Genomic DNA, 23871 nt, shown 5'->3' with positions numbered 1-23871 from the left:
TAGTGTGCCCCCCCCCTTGTCACAGGGTTGGGGGGCAGAGCCTGCCTTCCCCTGCCACAGCTCATTGTTAAGTGGCACGAACTGCACTGAAGTTACTTCTGCTTCAGAAGCTTCTGGAAATGAGAAGGTGGGGGTTCTGATTGTCTCCACCTTATACCATAAGCCTGGACTCGTAATGGACTGAGAGACATCCAGCTGGAGACCCCAGGCTTGACTCTTTAATATATACATCTTTGGTGTGGGCCTCCGGAAAAGGTCTTGGGGGCTCAACTCTTTAGTCACCTCGACAGGCAGAGCCCCTCTTTGGACAGTGTGTACAGGGGACTCTCAGATACCCACAGGGAGATTTTCAGTGGCAAATTGATCATTCTAGGCTCTTCACCCTTTCCAGTCCTCATGCTCTTGCTCACCTCCTCTGGCCGTCAGCTAGTATCAGCTTGGAATATACGTACTCGTTTTAATGTCAAGCTGAGAAAAGTTAATTGGAGGCATTAATCAGCCAGGGTTCCGAGGAAGGGCATGGATGGGTCACATCATGTCTCCCAGGGTGCCTTTTGGATCATCAGCTGGCTGTAATAACCTGCCCCATCCGTTCTCCATGACCACGGTGAGTGAGTGTATCTTAGTTAGCGCCGCTATCCCTGGGGGTCCTTTGTCGCCTCTCTTCCCCCCTCATCCTCCTGTGTGCAGAGCAGGTAATAAGCTGCCTGCCTTCTACCATCATATCACGTTTCATTTATATCCGGGTAACTTGGGGTCTTAAAAAAAGGTTCTGGGTCTCTTTTACCAGCTCCAAAATCATGTGCTCTCAGGCCAGCTGGGCCAGGGTTGGGGTGAGCACACCCCCGGCCCCCGAGAGCTGAGCAGGCAGCAGGTGGCATGACAGGGCATGGCTGCGGACGGCTGTCCGGCATCTCTACTTCTAGGGGGCCTTCCAGACGTGTGGCCCTAAAGGGGCTGTCCCCCTCCCGGTCATCCAGGTGGGAGGCAGCACAAGAGTGAATAACCACGGGAGTTCCACCTTCCCAGACCCAGAAAGAGGAGGAGGCAGGCAGGACAAGGCTGAGGATGAACTGCGGGCAGCAGATATAAAGGGTGACATTGCTAAGGAGGTGAACAATGGGGGGGGGGCGCAATTGTGAAGGTTATTACCTTAATGCAGATCTCCGAGTTGCCCCAGGACCCTGAAGTGAGAAGAGCCCAACTGGCAGAGCGGAGAGAAGGCTTCGGCACCTGGAGGTGGCTGGCAGAGCTGCCGTGCCGCGCTGTCCTAGAAAACGTCCCGTTGGGAGGGACATCATCTTTGTCCACGCACTCTCACAGGGCTGTCAGCAGCCGCCTGTGGCTTGTGGGCGCTTGAAATGTGACTAGTGTGGCTGAGGCCCTCGATTTTTAATGTAATTTTCTTTGAATGACTTTAAATGCCCTGAGCCACACGTGGTTGGTGGTTATCCCACCCCGGGCGGGGAGAGGCGGTGGGGCTCCAGAATGACAGGGGCAGGGACCCGGGCGACCGGAAGCCAGCTGCCACGGAAGCTCCTGGCATTCGTTCCCGGTTGGCTCTGACTACCTCTGCAGCCTGAGATGAGTTACCTAACCTCCGTGAGCCTGGATCTCCCCCCACACCCTGCCCCGGGAGATGGAGAGCAGAGCAGTGCCAAGGCGATGCCTTGGTGTCAGGGTGTCGTGAGGTTTACCCCCATCTTATTTCCCTGTGCCTTGGCCCCACTCACCGAACACCGAAAAACCAACCCTACTTTGCCAGAGCCTCGAGGCAGGAGGATAATGGCCTGTGCCCCGATTGACTCCCTTGAGCACCCCAGCAAAAGATCCATTATTTGCTTTTGGAACTTTATTGTGTCTGAGCTTCGAATGAAATGAGATTTTAAAATGAAAGAAAAGATGAAAGAGTCAAGGTCAGAATAACAACATGAAAAAAATCACGGGCCCCACATCCATTGAGCAGGCTTTTATTTACTGACTCTATGCTGAGATACTGGTGCTTACACGCACAGACTCTCGGCTTATGTCCACTAACTTCCTAGCTGTGTGACCTTGGGCAGGTTACCTGCCCTCTCTGTCTCTATTTCCTTATTTGTCAACAGGGCATAATAATAGTGCTGCTCTTTCAGGTTGTTGTAAAGAACCAAGGCATGTAAAGCACTTGTGGAATTACTTGATAAATACTGGCTGATGGCATTGCTATATACTGGTACCACGATTGGGGCACTTTAAAGGGACCCCGGTGGCAGCACGCAGGGCAAGACTGGGGACAGAACTACTGGCTAAGAGATGGTTGTGGTGTTCCAGGCACGAGATGATGAGCTCCTGGGGCTGGAAGCCCTATTGCAGGGACGGAGAGGTAGGGAACAGCACCGGAGATGTTAAGGCATCCCATTGGCTGATGAAGAAGGGATAGAGGATGCAGAAGGAGGACCCCTTTGGAGAGCGGGCATTTATGTAGTCCTTTCAGGATGCGTTGGGTTTACGTAAGGCAGTCTGGTAGTGGTTCTGGAACTCAGGGAAGCAAGAGGTTAGGACTGGGGGGTACAAATGCAGGAGACCTTAGAACTCTGTGTCAGGCCCTCTTACTTCTCTTTCTCCACTTCCTTCCAAGGTGATTCCTGGCGCTTTCTACATCCCCTGTAGGCTGGTGAATTTCATTGTCAAACTCATGTCTTTAGCCCTGACATCCTGACCGAGGTCTAGACTTCTGTATACAGCCAGCTACTTAGGACCACCAGCTGGAAGACTGACACACATCTCAAATTTAATATGTCCACACCCCTGTTCTTAAATCCATCCCCACCCCCCACCCCCACTCCTCCCTCAGTCTTCCAGTGGCAGCGAATGGTACCCGCCACCTATCCAGTTGCTTAAGCCCCCAAACCTGGGGGTCGCACGCTCTGGTTGTTTCTTCAGGTCTGCTTTCGCAGGCATCCCTTCCTCTGCCTACCCCTTTAGAATCTCATTTTACTCTTCAGGCCCTCCTTGAAGGGACGCTAAGACCGTACATCTCCCGTGGTCTCAACAACCCCCATCTGTCCCCTAGCTCATTCATTCCTCAGACATTCACCGAGCACCCGCTAGGTATTGTGCTGGGTGCTAGAGAGTCAGTAAGAGCAAGGCAAACAGAGTCACTGCTCTCGTGGAATTTCTATTTGAGGGGTGGGGAAGATGTGTAATAAGCCAATAAATGAAACATAATTTCGGATGACAGTAAGGGAGCTAATAAAACAGGGTGACGGGATGAGACACTGACCAAGGTCAGGGCCTACTTAGGATGATCAGGGAAGGGCTCTCTGAGGCGCTGACACTGAAGCTGAGACGTGGATAATGGGAGAACATTTTGGACAGGTGCAGAGTCCCTCAAGAGGGAACAAATTCTAGGCGCCTAGCAGGATGGGCTAAGATTAGAGATTTAGGCAAAGGCTCTATCTTATTAGGTCAAAGCAAAGAGCTTGCATATTATACACAACATAACTGAAAGCTCTTGGAGGGTTTTGAAGCAGGGAGATGGATATGACATGAGTCACATTTTTTTAAAAGTTGGCTCCGGCTGTTGTGTGCAGAATGGCCTGTACAAGCTGGGAGACCAGGGACGAGACTGTTCCCTTGATCCAGGAGGTAACAACAGTGGCTGGGGTGACATGGGAGGCCAGGGACAAGGAGAGAAGGACAGAGAGATGAGCAGGTTAATTGGGAATAAGACTGATGGAATTTGCAGGTTGAGGGCTGGGAGAGGAGGGAGAGAAAGGAATCAAAGGTCCCAGCACAGTACCTAGCAGGTGAATGACATGAGCCAGGGGACGGATGGGGGTTGTTGAGGCCATGGAAAAGGTGTGGTCTTAGCATCACTTCAAGGAGAGCCTGAAGAGTAAAAGGAGATTCTAAAGGGGTGGGCAGAGGAAGGGATGCCTGCAAAAGCGACTTGAAGAAAAAACCAGAGCGGTAGGAGGAGGAAAGGGAAGTGTGATTACAGAAGGCAGTCCTGCTTCCCTCTCCAGAAGTAACCAATGCTAACAGATGGGTGGGTATCCTTCCAAATCATCTTCTATATATTTACATACATTCACAAATGTTTATATTAAATGCATATGTAGTTTTTGGGTTTTTATATAAATGAGCTCATAGTATATGCATTATTCTATCGCTTGCTTTCTTAAAAAAAAAATAACAGCTTTATTGAGCCATAATTCACATGCTATACAATTCCCACATTTAAAGTGTACAATTCAGTGGTTTTTTAGTATATTCACAGATACGTGTGACGACCGCCACAGTCCATTTTTAGAATGTTTCCATCGCCTCGGAAGGAAACTCTGTCTGCTTTAGAGTGATCACTCTCTTATCACCAGCCCCCTCCCCCCACTGGAAGTGACCACTGATCTCCTTGCTGTTTCTACAGATTTGCCTGTTCTGGGATTTCATATAAATGGGAGCACGTGGTCTTTCATGACCAGCTTCCTTCACTGAGCACCGTGTTTTCAAGGTTCCTTCACGTTGTAGCATAAATTGGAATGTCCTCCTTTTTATTGCCAAATAATATTCTAGATATTAGATGTATATAGATGTGTATGACCACATTGTGTTTAGCCACTCACCAGTTGGTAGACACCAGGTTGGTTCCTACTTTTGGCTATTATGAGTCACGTCGTTACAGACACTTGATGACAAGTTTTTGTATGGACAGCCATTCTCATGTCCCGAGTGTCTACCAAGGAGCGGAATTGCCAGGCCATGTGATAACTCTATGGTTGACATTTTGAAGAATGTCCGGACTGTCTTCCGAAGTCCCCTGTAACCTCCAGTAATTTTATACCCCACCAGCAGTCTCTGAATGTCCCAGCTGCTCCATGTCATCACACATGCTTGTCAGTGTCTACCTTTTTGATTATAGCCATGCTGGGGGGGGGTGTGATATCACTTCGCTGTGTAACACGCCTTGGATGGTTTTCCATATTGGCGTGTATCGCTTTCTTGTGCACTGAGCTTCTATGTAATATTTCATGGAGACCATTTTTGAGACGATCCCGTCTATACCACTGTGCTTTGTCCTCCCCCAGGGCTCAGCAGCCTGAAGATGGGAACGGTGCTGGTGGCTGACTGCATCATTCTGGATTGGGAAGTTGTGTGGCAGGTAAGGCAGGAGGAGGAGGCGAAGAACGGTGTTGCTGGTTCATGGTGAGATAGAGTGTCCTTGAAGTGAGTTACCAACCCTAGCACATATCGGTCCTAGTAAGTGACAGTAAAAAAGAACTGTGCTATCGACTACAGCGTATGCTAGACCCTAAAAGCAGGTTTTGCAGGAGAGCGGAGAGCTTGTTTTTTGTCCTGTTTTGCACTTACCCATCTTGAGTTCCTTCCTTCCTTCCTCCCTCCCTTCTTCCTTTCATTTCCTCCCATCCTCCCCTCCTTTCTCTTTTCTCCCTTCCTTTCTAAAATGGCATCGTTCATGGCCTTGACTTCTCAGATAATTCAGAACACAATATGGCCTTGCTTTGTGACTCAGGGTCGCCATTCTGACCATCTGCTTCTGCCCTGGACCTCCGAGGCATGTAGGAATAGGTCTTTCTCCATTAAATGGGCCTCAGATTTCTGTGCTTTTGAAATTCCATCTGCTCCAGCTTCCAGCTTTTACTCTGCGATCAGCATTATTCTAGGTTCTTCGAATACACAGGCTTTTGACCAGGGACTGAGCCCACACATCTCCTGTGAAGTTTCTGGGTTTCATTATAGCAATTTTACTTGCTGTTTAGATGTTGTTGTTATTGTGTTTTTTTTAATCTTTTAGACTTGTGGTTACATTATGGTAGAGGTTATGAGGAATCTGATCTCCAGGGAAGGGCTGGTGCCTCTTTAATTTGATACAAGCTATTTTGGGTGGGCTAGTTTTCTAGCATTGAAGACTTTAAATGAGTAAGTTTGTGTTCGCCTCCCCCACATTCTTTTTAATGGTAGGGACCTGCCCTGTTTAATACAGCAACCGCTAGCTACTTGTGGCTTTTACAACTCAAACAGAAATTAAATGAGTAAATCAAATTACCAATTCTGTGCCTCCGAAGTACCGGCCCACATTTCAGGTTCTCAGTAGTCACATGTGGCAAGGGGCTCCACTCCCAGAGAAATCAAATATAGAACATTTCCATCATCACAGAGAGTCCCATTGGACAGCAGTGGTCTTGTCTTCAAGCCAATGTCTCGGGTTTCACCTTCCCAGACCGGAGAGTCTCCTGCTTTTAGCTGCAGCCTCACTCGTCCCACTCTGCATTACCCCCCTAACCTCCTGCCTCTGATCGGGTCACCTGGCCTTTGTCAGCACACTAGTCTCCTGTTGTTGCTGGAACACATTCCCACAAACTACGTGGCTCAGAATAACACAGATCTATGATCTCAATGGTCTGGCTATCAGAAGTCTACAGTCAGCCTTTTCCCAGCTTCTGGAGGTCGCCGGCCTGCATTCCCTGGCTCATGCCCCCCTCCTCCATCTTCAGAACCAGTGCAGGCCGTCTTCAAATCTCTCTCACACTCTCTGACCTCTGCTTCCAGAGTCACATGGCCTTTTTGGGCTCTCCCCTTCCTGCCTCTCTCTTAGATGAACTCTATCATGAGGCCCACTTGGATAAGCCAGGACCATCTCCCCATCTCAGTATCCTTGACATAACCACACCTGCGAAGTCCCTTTTATTATGTAAGGTAACCTGTTGGCTGATGCTAAGGATTGGGACGTTGGACATTTGGTGGCGAGTGTCATGATTTTCAGCCCGCCATAATGGGCAGTGGTCTCCAGCCTCCATCTTGTTTTCCTTGAGGAACAGGGCTGCACAGAATGTGCCACACACTGGTGTCCTAAGGTTTTACACAAAGGGAGGAGAATGTGTTAAAACCATATTTTCTGCCACCATCCTGTCTGGAGATACCAAATTTTGGTGCTTCTGACTCCTCAAAATAATGATCCTGTGAATATAGTGGCATAGGAGTATCTTATAGGCAAGACAGATCCCCAGCTAACTCCGTGTCCTGTCAGAGTGTTTGCCCCACTCTAACACACGCTCTCTTTTAGGGCTGATCTCTGCCAGCCTTTCTCCTCTCTGTCTGTCTCTTTCTGTCTCCCTCTGTCTCTTTCTTGTGTGCATGTGCATATACACACACACCTCAAAAAACCTGGGAGCTTGATATATTAACCAAGGCAAAGCCACCTGAGCTTCTTTGCCCAGAAACGGGGGGCAGATGAAAGCCTGAGTCATTCCAAGAAACAACAGCAGAAACCAGTGCAAAATCGGTCTTCTATTTTCAGTCCGGACAAGACGGCACAGACTCATTTCTCCTTGCTTCTCCCCGCTAAGTATAACTATAAATCCTAGAAATAATTCAAGAGGCAACCAAAGAAAAATTCCAAAAGGCATAAAGAGGAAGGCAGAATGGTTAGGGACCCCAGGACTGGAGAAACATGCTAGTAGCGAGGTACCTTATGACTTCCTGCCCAGCAGAAGAGGGTGAACCAGGCCTAGCATTTCCCAAACCCCAGCCTAGCAACAGGAGGTGGCTGAGGTAGGCAGCTTCCTCCTCGGGACTGAATGTGAGGCCTTCTGACACCAAGCAGCCAGGGGAAGTGTTCTTTCCCACCAGGCCTGACTCTTCTCCCTTACCACAAGATACGGTACGGCCAGGCCATCAAGGGCAAATCTAACCACAAGAAGTACTCCGGCCCAGGAAGCCTGTCAGGGCCCCTGGGCTTGAGAGCGCTCTCTCCCCGTAAGAGATACCAGGATGGTATATAGCACGGGCAAGGGAGGTTGCACTAGAGCAAGCAAAACCGGGGAAGATTCATTGTTTCCACAGACTCAAGACTCACTTTTTCCACTCGTAGGCCTCAGGCAGCCCAGCCCTATGGAGCGCCTTGGGCTCCCTTAGGTGGCCCCAGCGCAGACCCGTGGGGGCGCCATCAGTACCGCATTAACAAGCAGACCAAATCAGCATGGCAGAGGCTCTGGAAAGGAAGGCCAGGACCTGTGTGCTAAACCTGCAATGGCTGCCCACTAAAATAAAAGATTTCAATAGTCTCCTGACATAATAGCCAAAATACAATGAAAAATCACCTCTCATACTAAGACTTGGAAAATCATGATTTGAATAAGGAAAGACAGTCAACTGACATCAACAGCGAGCTGAATCAAAAGACAAAATTATCTGACGGGGATTCTAAAGCAGCCATCACGCAGGTGCTTCAGTAAACAATCGCAAAGTCTCTTGAAATAAATGAAAAAGTGGAAAAATCTCAGCAAAGAGAAACCAGTTATAAAAAAGGACTAAATGGAAATTATAAAACTGAAAAAAATATATACAGTAACAGAAATAAAAAAAAAAAACCAAAAACAGAAACTTGCTGGAACCATACTAGTGAGATGACAGAGGATAGAATCAGAGAGCTTGAGGACATTTCAATAACATTTACTCAGTCTGAACAGCAGAGAGAAAATAGACTGGTAAAATAATAGAGCCTCTGAGACCTGTGGGAAATAACAAGACATCCGACATGTATATTGTCAGAGTTCCAGATGGATAGCAGATCCAGAGAAAGTACCAAAAAACAAACAAACAAATAAATAAAAGCAAACTACAGGCCAGTATCCCTCATGAACGTGGACACAAAAACCCTCAACAAAATATTAGCAGAATGGGGACACCTGGGTGGCTCTGTTGGTTAAGCATCTGCCTTCGGCTCAGGTTATGATCTCGGGGTCCTGGAATCAAGTCCCACATCGGTCTCCCTGCTCAGTGGGGAGTCTGCTTCTCCCCCTCCTTCTGCCTCCCCCGCTTGTATTCTGTCTCTCTGTCTCTCTCTCTCTCTCAAATAAATAAAATATTAGCAAAATGAATCCAACAATGTATAAAAAAATTACATGCCATGACCAAGTGGGATTTACTCAAGGTATGCAAGGCTGGCTCACTATTTTAAAATCATTCGGTAAAGTCCATCATATCAAAAATGAAAGAACAGTCATATGACCATATCAATTAACACAGAAAAAAATTTGACAAAATTCAACATTTATGACAAAAACTCAGTACATCAGGAAGAGAAGGGAACTTCCCTGACCTCATAAAGATCTCTGGGATGCCTGGATGTCTCAGTCAGTTAAGTGTCCCATTCATGATTTTGGCTTAGGTCATGATCTCAGGTTCATGAGATCAAGTCCCGAATCCGGCTCCATGCTCTGCTCAGTGTGATTCTCTCTGTCCCTCTGCCTATCCCCAGCCCCTGCTCTCACTCTCGCTCTTTCTCTCTTCCAAAAAAAAAAAAAAAGAACATCTTTTAAAAAACCCTGACAGTTAACATTATATATACTTAGTGGTGAAAGACTGAATACTTCGCCTCTTAAGACTGGAATAAGGCAAGCTTGTCTGCTCTTATCACTTCTATTCAACATTGTACTGAAAGTTCTAGCCAGCACAGCAGGCAAGAAAAAGGAATAAAAGACATACGGATTGGAAAGAATGAAGTAAAACTGTCTCTGTTTGTAGAAGACTTGATTGTCTACATAAAAAATGACAGGGGATATAAAAAAAAAACCTCTTCTGGAACTAATAATCGAATCCAGCCAGGTCATCTGATGCAAGATCAACACATAAACATCAGTCACACTTCTGTATACTAACGATGTAGAGATCTAAATGAGAAGCCACAACACTATTTATAATTGCTCCAATGGAAATGAAATTTTTAGGTATAAAACTTAACAAAAAATGTACAAAACATGACATGTTTCATCTGTATCCTGAATGTTATAAAACACTGATGAAAGAACCCAAAGAAGACATTAATAATTTGAGAGACTTACTATGTTTATGAATTAGAAGACTCAACATAGTAAAGATGTTAGTTTTGCCCAAATTGATCTATAGGTCAATGGGATCCCTCTCAACCTCCCAGCAGGGATTTCTGTAGACATAGATGGGCTTATTATAAAGTTTATATGGAAAGACGAAGGACCTACAGTAGCTAAAATGATGTTTATAAAGAATAAATGGGGGGCATCTGGGGGCTCAGTCAGTGAAGCATCTGCCTTCAGCTCAGGTCATGATCTCAGGGTCCTGGGATCGAGTCCCACACCAGGTTTCCTGTTCAGTGGGGAATCTGCTTCTCCCTCTCCCTCTGCCCCTCTCTGTTCTTGTCCTCTCTCTCAAATACATACATATATACATACATAAAATCTTTCTAAAATGAATAAACTGGGGAGACATTACTCTTTCCAATGTAAAGGCTTACTATATAGCTACAGTAATCAAGACAGTGTAGTAATAGTGGAGGGTAGACACATAGATCAGTGGAACAGAATGGAGCACCCAGAAATAAACCCAAATGTGCTCAACTGAATTTTGACAAAAATAAAAGCAATTTCACTGAAGGAAGGCTAGCCTTTCAACAAAAAGTGCAGGAGCAATTGACATCCATAGGCAACAAACAAATAAAACCTTGACCCAAACATCGCACCTTATACAAACAATGAATTCAGAAGGGATCACAGACTTAAAGTGTAAAGCTATAAAACTTGTAGGCAAAAAACAAACAAACGAACAAAAAAACCACACAGGAGAAAGTCATAACCTAGGGCTCAGCAAAGGGTTCTTAGGCTTAACACTATAATCATGATCCATAAAAGGAAAAAAGTATAATTGAACTTTATCCAAAATTGAAAGTTTTGCTCTATGAAAGATCAAGCTATAGACTAGAGAAAGTATTTGCAAACTATGTATCTGACCAAGGATTTGTATCTAGAATATATAAAGAGCTCTCAAAACTCAGAGCAGGTAGAAAATGGACAGGGGGTGCTGGGGTGGCTCAGTCAGTTAAGTGTCTGGCTCTTGGTTTCGGCTCAGGTCATGATCTCAGGGTTCTGGGCTTGAGCCCCATGTTGGCTCCACGCTCAGTGGGGAATCTGATTGAGGATTCTCTCCCTCTCCCTCTGACCCTTTTCCCACTCATGCTCTCTCTCTAAAATAACTAAAGAAATATTTTTAAAAAATGGGCAAAAGATATAAATAAATATTTCACTAAAGAGGAGATACAGATGGCAAATAACACATGAAAAGATGTTCAGCATCACTAGCCATCAGGAAAATGCAAATCAAAACCACCATGAGATACTACTACACATCTATCAGAATGGCTAAAATAAAAAGTAGTGACAACACCAAATGCTGGTGAGGATGTCAAGAAACTGGGTATCTCATACATGTATTTTTTTTTTTAAAAAAAAAGGATTTTATTTATTTATTTGAGAGAGAGAGAGAGAGACCATGGTGGGGGGTGCAGAGGGAGAAGCAGACTCTCTGCTGAGTGGGGGAGCCTGATGAAGACTCGATCCCAGGACCCTGAGATTATGACCTAAGCTAAAGTCAGATGCTTAACAGACTGAAGCCCCCAGGCGCCCCTACATGTGTCCTTCAACATATTAATAGTTAAATAATATGTGGTACATCATTCTATGCCCTGGAATACTGTTCAGCAATAAAAAGAAGTGGGGCATGGCTCACACAGTCCCTTGAGTGAATCTCCTGGGAATTTTACCGAGTAAGGAAAAAGCCATCTTAAAAAGTTACATACCGTATGATTTTATATATGTGTATTTATATATATGTGTGTGTGTGTGTGTGTGTGTGTGTATGTGTGTATGTATATATAAAATACTCTTGAAATGACAAAAAATATAGGGATGGGGACATGGATGGTGGCTGCCAGGGGTTAGGGAATGGGACAAGTAGGAGGTGGGTATGGCTATAAATAGTAGCAGGAAGGATCCTTGTGGTGATGGTACAGTTCTCTACTTCCTTGGTGGATCTATGAACCTACACATGGTAGAATGGCATAGAACTAAATACATAGGCACAAACAAATGATCACAAGTAACACTGGGGAAATCTGCGCAAGATCGTTCAGTTGTAGCAATGTCTTTATCTTGTTGTGACATTATACTATGGTTTTATAAGATGCTACCACTAAAGGAAACTGGGTAAAGGATACACAGCATCCCACTGTATTATTTCTTCCAATTGCATGTGAATTTACAGTGATCTCAAAATAAAAAAATTTAGTAAAAAAAAAAAAAAAAAAGACGGTAATGACAGAAAACTAGGGCCTTGAATGTGTTTCCAGAAGCTGAATTAAGGCATCTGGCTCATTGTGTGGGCATTAAACTAATTGGCCATCTGGCGGCCAGACTGGCTAGTTAGACAAAAGCAGTGAGGCCCCACACCTGGGTATGCAGAGCTTTAAGTGGGCCTCTAATAATCCAGAGAGGTATTGTTCACCTTCTGGAAATTGTCAGTAACCAAATTTAATTGAAAATCACTTTCATGAAAGAGCGAACATTTGCTATATAAATCTTCATTAGCAGAGGGAGGCACTAGGAAACCAAAATATGGGATCTCAGCCTGGTCCCCCCCTCCCCCAGCCCTTCCAAAGTCGGAATCACTGGCCTGATCACTGCTTGTGGAGCCAGTGTACAAGGCCCAAGTGGGCCTGTAAGGTAACTCCGAATAGCGAAAAGCCACCCCCAACCCTTGTCAGTCAGTCGGTTGGCTCTGACCACAAAAGAAACACTGAGGGGGAATGAGAGACTGTGGGTGATTGGCTACAAACCACATTTCATGGCTAGCCATCACCTCCAAATACAGGCTTTGCCTTTTCCGTAGATTCAACACTTTCCTTGGGGGTGCTCAGAGGGCCATCTTCATCTTTTCCCCAAAGACCTTTTCATGCCCATTCTTCAGACCTGGAACATCTTGAGCTTATCACTTGACTTTTTATTTATTTATTTATTATTTATTTATTTCTAATATTTTATTTATTTATTTGACAGAGAGGCAGGCAGAGAGAGAGGAAGAAGCAGGCTCCCTGCTGAGCAGAGAGCCCGATGTGGGGCTCGATCCCAGGACTCTGAGATCATGACCTGAGCCGAAGGCAGAGGCTTAACCCACTGAGCCACCCAGGTGCCCCGACTTTTTATTTTATTTTAAGATTTTATCTATTTATTTGTCAGAGAGAGAGAGTAAGAGAGAGAGTGCATGCACACACGAGCAGGGGGAGCAGGAGGCAGAGGGAGAAGCAGGCTCCTGTCTGAGCAGGGATCTGGGTGTGGGACTCGATCCTAGGACTGTGGGATCGTGACCTGAACAGAAGGCAGATGCCTAACTGACTGAGCTACCCAGACGCCTCTTGACTTTCTTTTTAGAAGGTAAACTTGATTTTGCATAGAACTAAATAGTGGGGAAAGTATCCCTTAATTTAGTTTTTAGATTAATATATAGGAAGTTTGACTTATTGGTATGTACATTTCTCCAGATTTTTACACAGGTATAGATTCATGTAATCACCACTACAATCAGGATACAGAACAGTTCCTTCTTCCCCCCAAAGTTCCCTTTGTTGTAATACACACTCATCCCCAAACCCTGGCAACCACTGACGTGTTTCTCCGTCGCTGTAGTTTTATTTTTTTGAGAATGTCATGTACATGGAAACAAACAGGAGGTAACTTTGAAACTAGCTTCTTACACCCAGCAAATGTCTTTGAGATTCATCAAGTTGTTAGATCTGTCAAAGTTGATGTAAGCACATTTTTAAATTGAAAAATTGCTTCCTGATTTTATTCAGATTAGTTCTCTAAGCAGGCTTTGTAATAGTGTAGTAACAGTATAATTTTTGTGCAATTAAATCACCTTTGGCCAAATGACTTAACCGTGATTAACATGTTTCTCTTAGCCGGTTTTAATCTGTTTCTTCCGGTGAAAAAAGTAGAGAGGCAAGAAGCAGAGAGTAATTTCTAAATCAGCATTACATCTCTAAATTCTAAAACCAGAAAGCAGCCTCTCTGAGTGCCTGAACTATTCCTTTTTTTTTTAACATTTATTTATTTGAGAGAGAGGGGGGGTGGAGAGAGAGAGAGTGTGTGTGTGTGCGCGCACACAAGCAGGAGGGGCAAAGGGAGAGGGAGAGAGAATCTTAAGTGGATTCCACTCTGAGTGAGGAACCCAACATGGGGCTTGAGTGCATTACCCTGAGATCATGATCTGAGCCGAAATCAAGTCAGATGCTTAACCGACTGAGTCACCCAGGCGCCCCTCAGGAGTTCTTAAACTGCCCTCCTGAATACCTCAAAATATCTACCACTAGGATCACTGATCTAGGCTACCAAATTCCAGAAGACCTCTCTAAAAAAAAAATGTGAACTTGTCACTTAAGGGAATATCCCTTTCTCAAGTTGGACCCTGAGAGAGTGGAACAAAACCTTTTGATTTGAGGTATAGGACAGGTCTGGAGTGGTGCCCAGTGCTAAGGAATAGGCACCCCAGCTTGAATTAGAGGTAAGACAGAGAACAAACGACCCTGTATGTCCACATGGCAGCAGGAGATACTGGGACCCAAGGACATGAGCTGGAAAGTGGAAGAACGTTCTACTGGGGGACTTGGGGCACGCTGAGAACAACTGTTACCTATTTGATAAATATATCCGGATCATGCCTTTATAGGCATCACTCTTGAGTTGGAAAGCTGGGTGCCTTGTTTGGTTCTGTCTCATCTATCTACGAAGTAAACACGAAGAGCTTTGAAACCCAAGTTTTTTTTTAAAAAGTGTTTGAATCGGGGCGCCTGGGTGGCTCAGTGGGTTAAGCCGCTGCCTTCGGCTCAGGTCATGATCTCAGTATCCTGGGATCGAGTCCCGCATCAGGATCTCTGCTCAGCAGGGAGCCTGCTTCCCTCTCTCTCTCTCTGCCTGCCTATCTGTCTACTGTGAACTCTCTCTGTCAAATAAATAAATAAAATCTTTAAAAAAAAAATAAAAAAAAATAAAAAGTGTTTGAATCCAGTGTACTTAGCCAAAGCTAAGGAGAAGGGCACCTTCAGATCTCAGGAGAACTTCATTCTTTATTTAGTTTTTCCTTCTCCCCACAGGCAGGCCATTCGTGAAGTCCTACTTATACAAGGAACTCAACTGCCAAGTATTGGAGACTTCGGATGGAGGGTGAAGTGAACCAGTTTCTGTAAGAGGAGAGATTCAGCCTCAGGTGGCCAGACTGATCCAGGAGCTGAGGGCTGCAGGACAGTCCAGAAAGTAAGGTCACCTTCTGTCCAGGGTTAACCAGAGCCTTGGTCTTTTTCACCAAGTTCACGGCCTGCCTCTGACACAGACACATCCAGCTAATGAAATAAGAGTGCATATGTCTGGTGACACAGCTCATCTCCGGCAATTAGCTGAGGCCCGACGATGAGTCCATTGGTAGATTGTGCTTGAATTAACCCGTTTTCAGTTGGATGGCTCGTAAAACAGACGGCTGCTTATTTTATGCATTATAGAGGTGGCCCTTAGTGCCTCAAAAGAATGTTTAAAACAACAAAGGAAGAATCCAAAGCACCCTTTATCCCCTTGATCTCACTAGATTTGAACTTTCTCCTGGCAGCGGCCCCTGGGGGAGGCACAGATGCAAAGCACACGCAGAAAAGCAAGCTAGGAAGGCAGCTGAGCCTTGGATGTGAACAGGCGACAATGGCATCTTCAGAGTGGGCGCAGGTGGGAGCCTTGCTGGTTGAGGCACGAACCTTTCTACGGGGGATGGGGGGCAAGCCACCTCCCCTGAATTTTCATTTCCCTCATTTTCCAGCTTCACTTGCTCACGCTCTTCCTCCCCCCCCCCACCTCCAGGTGACCACCTGCTAATTCTCTCACGGTGGAGAGACCAGCTGCTCAAAGAGGTAATAGCCGAGCAGTCCCCATCATCCAGACTCGGGGCTCGCCTCTACCTGCCTCGGTACAAACACCAGGACGGCAGGGGGTCCTCCGCCCAACCCTGCTCAGGGGACCTGTCCGGCCTCACAACTCCAGACAGGAGCTGGGCACCTGACCGGGGCTCTGAGCTGGGGGAGGGAGGGGCTGTGGCATTCAGTACTGAGGTGTGGGGACTCAGCCTATAGCTACACGTGGCCTGCTCGTGGACCACAGGACAGGGTCTGTGTGAGGCCCCAGGCATTGCTCACTGCTTTCCCCTCTACCCCCTGGCCCCCCGGGAACACAGGGAAGCTTGTTGGTCCCCAGAGTGTGCGAGGGTAGAAATGACACAGAACAGTTCCATCTCCAAGCCTGCGAAAGAACTGGAAGGCTGTGGCTTACTCATAGATCAGTCGTCCCAGCTTTTTGTGGAAAGGACAGCACGATCTTTATTCACAATCCCACTCTTACCAAAGTATTTTTAGACTTCAGAATAGGAGTGAGGAGCCTAGGCGTGAACACTGGTAAATTGTTCCTAGCTGGTGGTGTGGAGGAAGGGGGGCAGGGCGTACTGTCCTGAGTTTAATTCCGCCCCCTCCTCCAGTGAAGCTTTGAAGATGTGGTAAGAATAGTTGGTTACTTGAGAACAATGGTGAAACCCCCTTTCTGTTACATGGATTAGAACATTCTTAATGCTTATGATGACTGCACGAGGGATGTTATGAGGAGAGGAAAATATTCACTATTTCCTCCGGACTTAGCAGGGTTGGGGAGTAAATCTCCATTTGACCAGACAAAGAGGAGTTTTGGGTTTTCCCACTTCCGAGACATTGACTCGATCTCAAGGAAACGCGGTCTCGCTGTTGTCCAGCCGAGCACTGACATCAACAGCAAGAGGCCACTCACATTTTCTCTTTGACTCCTGCTTTCTTCTATTTACCATATTCTGTGATTGTGCCAGTTCCTCAGAGTTTTTCCTTTTTCTTTCCCCTGAAGATTTTATTTATTTATTTGAGAGAGAGAGAGTGAGAGCAAGCACGAACTGGGGGGCAGGGGGAGAGGGAGAGGGAGAAGCAGATGCCCCGCTGAGCAGGGAGTCCAGTGTGGGGCTCGATCCCAGAACCCTGGGATCATGACCTGAGCCCGAGGCAGATGCTTAACCCACTGAGCCACCCAGGAGGCCTGGAGTTTTTCCTTTGATCAGGAGCTTGAGAAGAATAGAGCCAGCTTCCACCCATTTGTATTAGTGCAAGAGAGTGTCGATACCCCCACAAGGAGAGCATAGATAAGAGGTCAAAGAATAACGAGTGGTCCAACTGGAGGAGCCGTGGGGACAGCGGACCCTGCCTCTTCACTTTTACGTATGGAAATACAGACACCCACAGAGGGAAGGGAGCAGATCCCATGATTCTCACTCCTGTCCTCTTTCCAGAACATATGACTGCATCATTACATATTTTCTCTCCTGATTATGATTTGTAAAGGTTGTCAGTTGGCATTTCTGGGGCCTGTAGCCAATTGGGTGTTAAGGGGACAGGTCCAGAGCCATACATGGTAGGGAAAGCCAGACCCAAATAAAACATTTACCCTGAAGGATCAGATCTGGAATGGGCAACTCGCTCGCACTGTTAAGTGTTGGCATTGTCCAAAGTTCTGTCCTTGGTCCTCTTTTCTTGTATTAAGAGTAGGCCTGTGGTCAAGGTTGGTCTCTGTGGCAAAATAATATGAACTCTGGATCAAAAACCTGTACCTGCATTTCTTAGGTTTTTTTCTGCCGGTCTCTGAGGATAGCATATCCTCTCCTAGTCAACGCCAACCTTTTCACCCACCCATCTCTTGACAATTCTTTACTCTTTCTTTATACTCTGCTACATTTGAAACCATCACAAAACCTCAGGTTTTTTTAAATGACTTTGTTTATTTGAGAGAGAGAGAGAGAGCATGGTGGGGGGAGGGTCAGAGGGAGAAGCAGACTCCCGCTGAGCAGAGAGCCTGATGCGGTACTTGATCCTGGGACTCCAGGATGATGACCTGAGCCGAAGGCAGAGGCTCAACCCACTGAGCCACCCAGGCGCCCCCTCAGACAATTTTACCTGATGTCTCCCTTGTCCGCCAAGCCTCCTGAAGGAATGAATAGTCTATACGTGACGTCCCACTTCCTTCCTTTTTGTTCACCCCCACGCCAAACCTTTTAGTCGGTGTTTTGAGGAACTTTGTTTGGCAGCTTTCAACATCCTTCAGCCACTCACCTGCTGGCGCACTCTCCGTGGCTCTTCTTCTCCTGTTGTCCCACTCCTGTATTCCTCAAGGATCTTATTTGATAGTAGTTATATTTTGGTTAATGGCCGGCTTCAGTCTCCTTCGAGGCTCTATTTCCCCACCCACAGCGTCTCAGGAAGGGACGGTGAAGCCTCGGGCCTGGCCACTAGGACTAGGGGTGGACATTTAGGCAGAGGGGATGCCTAGGAATATGGCAAGATGGAGGGAGGTGGCCGTTAGGAAATAGGGCTGAGAAGTTGCATAGACACGGAGGCTGAAGCTGTGATTCTGGCCACGTGAGTGTGGGCGAGTGACCTGAAGACGCTGCTGGGCAGGGAAGGGAGTGTGGAAGTCAAGTAAATGCTCCCAGAGAAGCAAGGAAGAGATCATGAGCCAAGGGAGAGGTGTGGAGTAGCAGAGGAGGAGGAGAGGGGGGAGCCTTGTGGGATGGATCAGTGGGGCGAGGGGGAATGATGACAGAGAGCCCAGGAGAAGGTCCCCCAGACAACTTTCTAGATCCTGGGAGCTGCTCTTGTGCTTAGTACAGTAAACGAGTGATTCTTCTAGATCCTTGTGATAACCCTTTCTGGTACCTTGTTTTAGTAGATAATATTGTTTCTTGCGACCTTTACCCTAAGGTACCTCTTCTCCCACCAACTTCTTGAACTCTCCCTGAGTGATCTCATCTACTTTTTTTTTTTTTTGAAGTTGATTTTAGTAATCTCTACACGCAACATGGGGCTCAAACTCACAACCCTGAGATCAAGAGTCACATGTCCTTTCGACTGAGCCAGCCAGGCACCCTCATCCGCTTGCTTCTACAGTTTAAAAAGTTTTTATTTCAGGTGCCTGGGCAGCTCAGTCATTAAGCGGCTGCCTTCGGCTCAGGTCATGATCCCAGGGTCCTGGGATCGAGCCCTGCTTCGGGCTCCCTGCTCAGCGGGCAGGCTGCTTCTCTCTCTCCCACTCACCTAGCTTGTGTTCCCTTTCTCTCTCTGTCTCTCTGTCAAATAAATAAAGAAAATCTTAAGAAAAAAAATGTTTTTATTTTTATAATATGAAACATGTATATAGCTAAAAAAAAAAAAAAAAAAAAAAGAGTACCAAAGGCTTATAATGAGAAGCAAAACTCCCTTTGCCTATCCCTTTCCTTCTTACCAGAAGCAATCACTCCTTGAAGTGTTCCTTACGGTGTTTACCTCAGTCATTTAAAAGAATATGATTATTGGGGTACCTGGGTGGCTCAGTCAGTTAAGCGTCTGCTTTCAGCTCCGGTTGTGAATTCAGGGTCCTGGGATCGAGCCCCACATAAGGCTCCCTGCTCAGCAGGGAGTCTGCTTCTCCCTCTCTCTTTCTCTCAAGTAAATAAATAAATCTCTAAAAAAGAGTATGATTATTAGCTTGCAATTTCTTTTTTGATTATTGTGGTAAAACATACATAGCACAAAATTTGCCATTTTAACCATTTGTTAAGTGTCAAGGTCAGGGGCACTAAGGACATTCATATTGTCATGCAACCATCACCACCATCCATCTCTCGAATTTCTTCCTCATTGGGAACTGAAATTCTGTGCCTGTTAAACGGTAACTTCCCATTCCCTTCCCTGCATGTCCCCGGCAACCGCTATTCTAGTACCTGTCACTGTGAATTTGGACTTTGGTTCCTTTTTCAGACCGAATGATATTCTATTTTATACACACACACGTGGGCGCGCACACATACACACACTGTATTTTGTTCTTCCATCTGTTCCATGATGGACATTTGAGCCGTCCACCTTTTGGCCGTTAGGAAAGTGCTGCTGTGAACACAAGTGTGTAAACACTTGCCCGAGTCCTTGCTTACACCCCTTCTGAACTTATACCCAGAAATGGAATTGCTGGATCGTTCAGCAATTCCCCAATCTGCTTTTTTGAGGAACCACAATGCTGTTTCCACATTCTGTTTTCTTGACGCTTTTTAACCATCATCTACTGACTTTGTATTATGGTAAGTGAGGGATCATCCGCTCTTCAAGTACTCTCTACCCCCACGTGCTGATGGCTTCCCGTCCTATTTCAAGCCCGGACTTTCCCCTGAGCCTCAGCCTTTAATATCCAAATGCTTGCTGGATGTCTCCGTGTAGATGTCCAGCTCAGTGTTTCTCAAAATGCTTGCCCCTGCCTCACCCCCAAACGTTCTCCTCTTCTGGCTTTTCTACTGTCCCCTACTTCAGGGAGTGTCACCAACACCTACCCAGTCACTCCAACAAGAAGCCTAGATGTTGTTACAGACCTGTTCCCAGACCTTAACATCCAAAGGATTCCAAAGGATCACCGAGACTTCCTGAGTTTACCTCTTCAATAGCTCTTGACTCCATTTTCTTTTCGCCCACTGGCACCGCTCTCGTTCGGACCTTCTTGTTCATTATCTCTTGACTGAGCCACTTGCAGCAGCCTCCATATTTGCCCTCCTTTAGTCCTCCTGCAAATCGAGCTAAGCCTTTTTAGCCTCTCACATTGTCACTGAGTTTTCAGTGACCGTCAGTAGCTTCCACTGACCCAAGATGGCTGCGGGTTGTCATCCTCACCCCGTCCTGTGCAATCTGCCGGCCGGGTGGTCCATTCCAGAGACAACAGGGCTTCGACCCAGTTCTGCCAAACACATCTATTAGTGGTTAGACACAGTCCTACAACCTGTCCTCATGAGACCGTGAAGCCCCACGTGGGAGAGATTCACTGAGGCACGTTTAGCAGTTCCCCAGTCGCTGCAGTTTAGCTAAGCTTGTGGTTAGGTCAGGCGATGGGATCTTCCATTAGGTGTCAGGACGCAGGACCAGTGGCTTCCTAGACCTAGAATGCCACTCTGGGCTCATCAGTTTCTTAGGTCCCCTTCATGCAAGGGTAGATGGTGGTACAGATCCATAAATCTAGAATACTTTTATTTTACCAATGAAAGTTTATTTCTAACATCCCTTGTATTAATGAACCAACACTCTCGTGCAGATTTAGGTAGATTGGTTGAAGCTTTCCAGTTCCGCTTCTGGAATGTATGTTCATAATTAGTCTTTCAGATGCACAGTGAGCACGGCTGGAGTGTGCTCCTCATAGGGGTAGTTCCGATACTGACTGTCCCTATATACGTTATGTGCATGTATATATGCATGGGTATGTGTGTATCACACACTGTGCTGAGTATTTTTTTTTTCTTAGAGAACGCACACATGCCCACACAAATAGCAGGGGAGGGGCAGAGGGAGGAGAGAGAGAATCTCAAGCAGATTGCGCTGAGTGTGGAGTCTGACGTGGGGCTTGATCTCATGCCTCTGAGGTCACGACCCTGAAACCAAGAGTCAGACGCTTAACCTATGATGCCACCCATGTGCCCTGGGCTGAGTATTTTTAATTTTAAATTTAATTTTAATTTTTAATTAAATTAAAATTTTTTAAATATTTTATATATTTATTTCACAGACAGAGATCACAAGTAGGCAGAGAGGCAGGCAGAGAGAAAGAGGAAGCAGGCTCCCTGCTGAGCAGAGAGCCCAATGCGGGGCTTGATCCCAGGACCCTGGGACCATGACCTGAGCCGAAGGCAGAGGCTTTAACCCACTGAGCCACCCAGGTACCCCTAATTTAAGATTTTTAAAGTAAGTTTTAGACCATAGAACAAATCTCTCCTCCTATGTACATCTATTCATGCTGTGCCCCTGAATGAAACCCTTTATCTCCATGGTTCCATGGTCCATGTGAAATAAAGTCCAGATTCCTTCCAGTGATGTAGAAGGCCTTTCCAGAACCCTCCCCCACCTCTCTCCTTTCTGCACTTTATGCTCCCGTCTAGAATTACCAAGCGGCGCGTATGTGAGCTCCCTCCCACGATGCTGGCTTGGGCTCACACTCTCCCCCTGCCCGGCCCACGTTCGCTGCTTCGATTCACCTGGCTGACTCTTACTCATCTTCTGTGACTCAACCCAGGCATCAGCTCTTTCAAGAAGCCTGTCCTGTAATCCCATTCAGACTTAAGCTCATTTATTTTAACACACGTATAGTGCTTATTATGTGCAAGGAACTCTTCTAAGCACTCGGAATCCTCATTGTGGTTCTGGGAGTTAGATTCTATTATTATCCCTCTTTTCAGATGAGGAGACTGAGGCACGTGGAGGTTTAATGGGTCAAAGTTCACGTAAGTGGTAAGTGGCGAAGCCAGACCGCAAACCCACACTGTCAGGTTTCCGACCATGAGGGTCAGAAAGCCGAATAGTCTGAGGCGGAGTGGGGTCGTGGTTAGATCACACAGTTTGGGATTCGATATGCCTGGGACTAAGTCCCACCTCTGCTGTGTACTAGCCTTGTGACCTTACGCAAACTTCATAACCTTGCTACATGCCCTTTTCCACATTGGTCAAGTGGGGCAAAGAACACCCCACAGTGCGATGGACAGAATGAAACAAGATGATCTAGGTAGAGCACCCTGCGGAGGGTCTCTCAGAATTTAAAAAAAAAACCCAAAAACAAAAAACACACACAAACAAAAAAACCCTCTTGGTAATGCTTGACTGTTGCTACTAGCTATTATTATCTCTGCGTCTCTAGCAACTAGCTCCTGGGAAATAGATGCTGGAGGACTATTGTTGAACTGAACGAGTATGGAAATCTTTAGACAGACCTTGGTATCTAAAGTAGACATGACTTCAGAAATGGTCCCCTGTTGTTAAGCGGGAAGTGCCACCTCACTTTGCTAGGATGCCCGGGAAGAGTTTTACCTCCAAAGAGTAGCTAGCCCTGTAGGTCTTCAGTTAGTAACTAGCAAGCATATGGTGCTGGTCTTTGCCACCATTCATTTTAACGTAGCTAAAGCTCACTACAAGAGAGCTCATCGCTTCCAAGTGGGTCTTGTCCTCCTAAACCATCTCCCCATCCTTTAAAATGAAAGAGAACCCATTTCATTTCCTTTCGTCAGAACAAGGGCTTCAAAACTCCCCCTGGGGCCATTGAGTCTCATGGGTCACTGGCCTTTTCAGTTCTGGAATTCCCATGTACATTTCCTTCCCAGCATGCCAGGGCTTTGATCCCTTCTGCTATAAATTTCACTTGTCAACTGGATGAAAAATACAGTTATCAGACATGCCCAGGTCAGCTTTGGGTAGTGTAGTTTTGACCGAAAATGTCCCAGGGATCAATGAAGTACCTATCTTCTTGCACCCAAGAGCAGTAGAAGATGCTGCTTGAAAATCTGGAATAGACATATATGTCATATTCAGAGAGTAACCACCCTACCCCCCAGAACACTAGGGTTAGGGTTAGGAAGCTCCTCAAGCAGAATTTCTTGGTTTACTTGGGGCTAAAGGGAGCCCTCATTGGGGTTCAGCAGGCCGATCTTTCTGTAATATCTGACCCCACTTTCCTTCATAAAGGAAGACAGCCCCAAGACCACGGATTCTTTTTTCCAGGAGGATCTCACAGACCCTCTAGGCTGACCTGGTTATCACCAGTGATTACTTCAGAATTTTAGATGGACAGACAAAGTTAAGAAGTTGACCTGAATTTCTATTCATCCTGGTCATAGTCTAGAATAATCTGGCTGTTTGATTAAACCTCTGATATTTTGGTATGTTTTCATTTTTCTCTTTTTTTCCCTCAAATCTGTTGTATAGAGCTACTACTGTTAATACTGTTTCAACACACACACACATACACAAACACACAGCTAGTTGAGGGTTCTGGACTCTCAGGTGCTTGAGGGTTTTAATGCAAGGGGATGATGACTGTGGTTTGGGTCTGGTCAGGAAGGGCTGCCTAGAGAAGGTATCCAGTCAGGTTTGGTAGACTTCGGATAGTGAGGGCTTCTAGAGTTGAGGAAGAG

General features: G+C 46.2%; 1 long non-coding RNA gene across 6 annotated transcripts in view; it reads left to right on the top strand.

Moving 5' to 3' along the window:
• Positions 1-23871, top strand: part of LOC132006746 (uncharacterized) — an 86942-nt gene that overhangs the window by 27001 nt on the left and 36070 nt on the right. For 4 of the 6 annotated variants that reach the window (XR_009401206.1, XR_009401208.1, XR_009401204.1 and 1 more), the window contains exons 5-8: positions 5067-5140; positions 14957-15116; positions 15463-15572; positions 15705-15754. This is a non-coding gene — a long non-coding RNA (uncharacterized LOC132006746). The remainder of the gene's footprint in view (positions 1-5066; positions 5141-14956; positions 15117-15462; positions 15573-15704; positions 15755-23871) is intronic. The other 2 variants (XR_009401203.1, XR_009401207.1) reach the window with 2 other exon arrangements.

This window comes from Mustela nigripes, chromosome X (genome assembly GCF_022355385.1).
Source record: "Mustela nigripes isolate SB6536 chromosome X, MUSNIG.SB6536, whole genome shotgun sequence".
Classification (NCBI taxonomy): Eukaryota; Metazoa; Chordata; class Mammalia; order Carnivora; family Mustelidae; genus Mustela; species Mustela nigripes.
The sequence above is the reverse complement of the archived record's forward strand: the minus strand, read 5'-3'. Positions and strand labels throughout refer to the sequence as shown.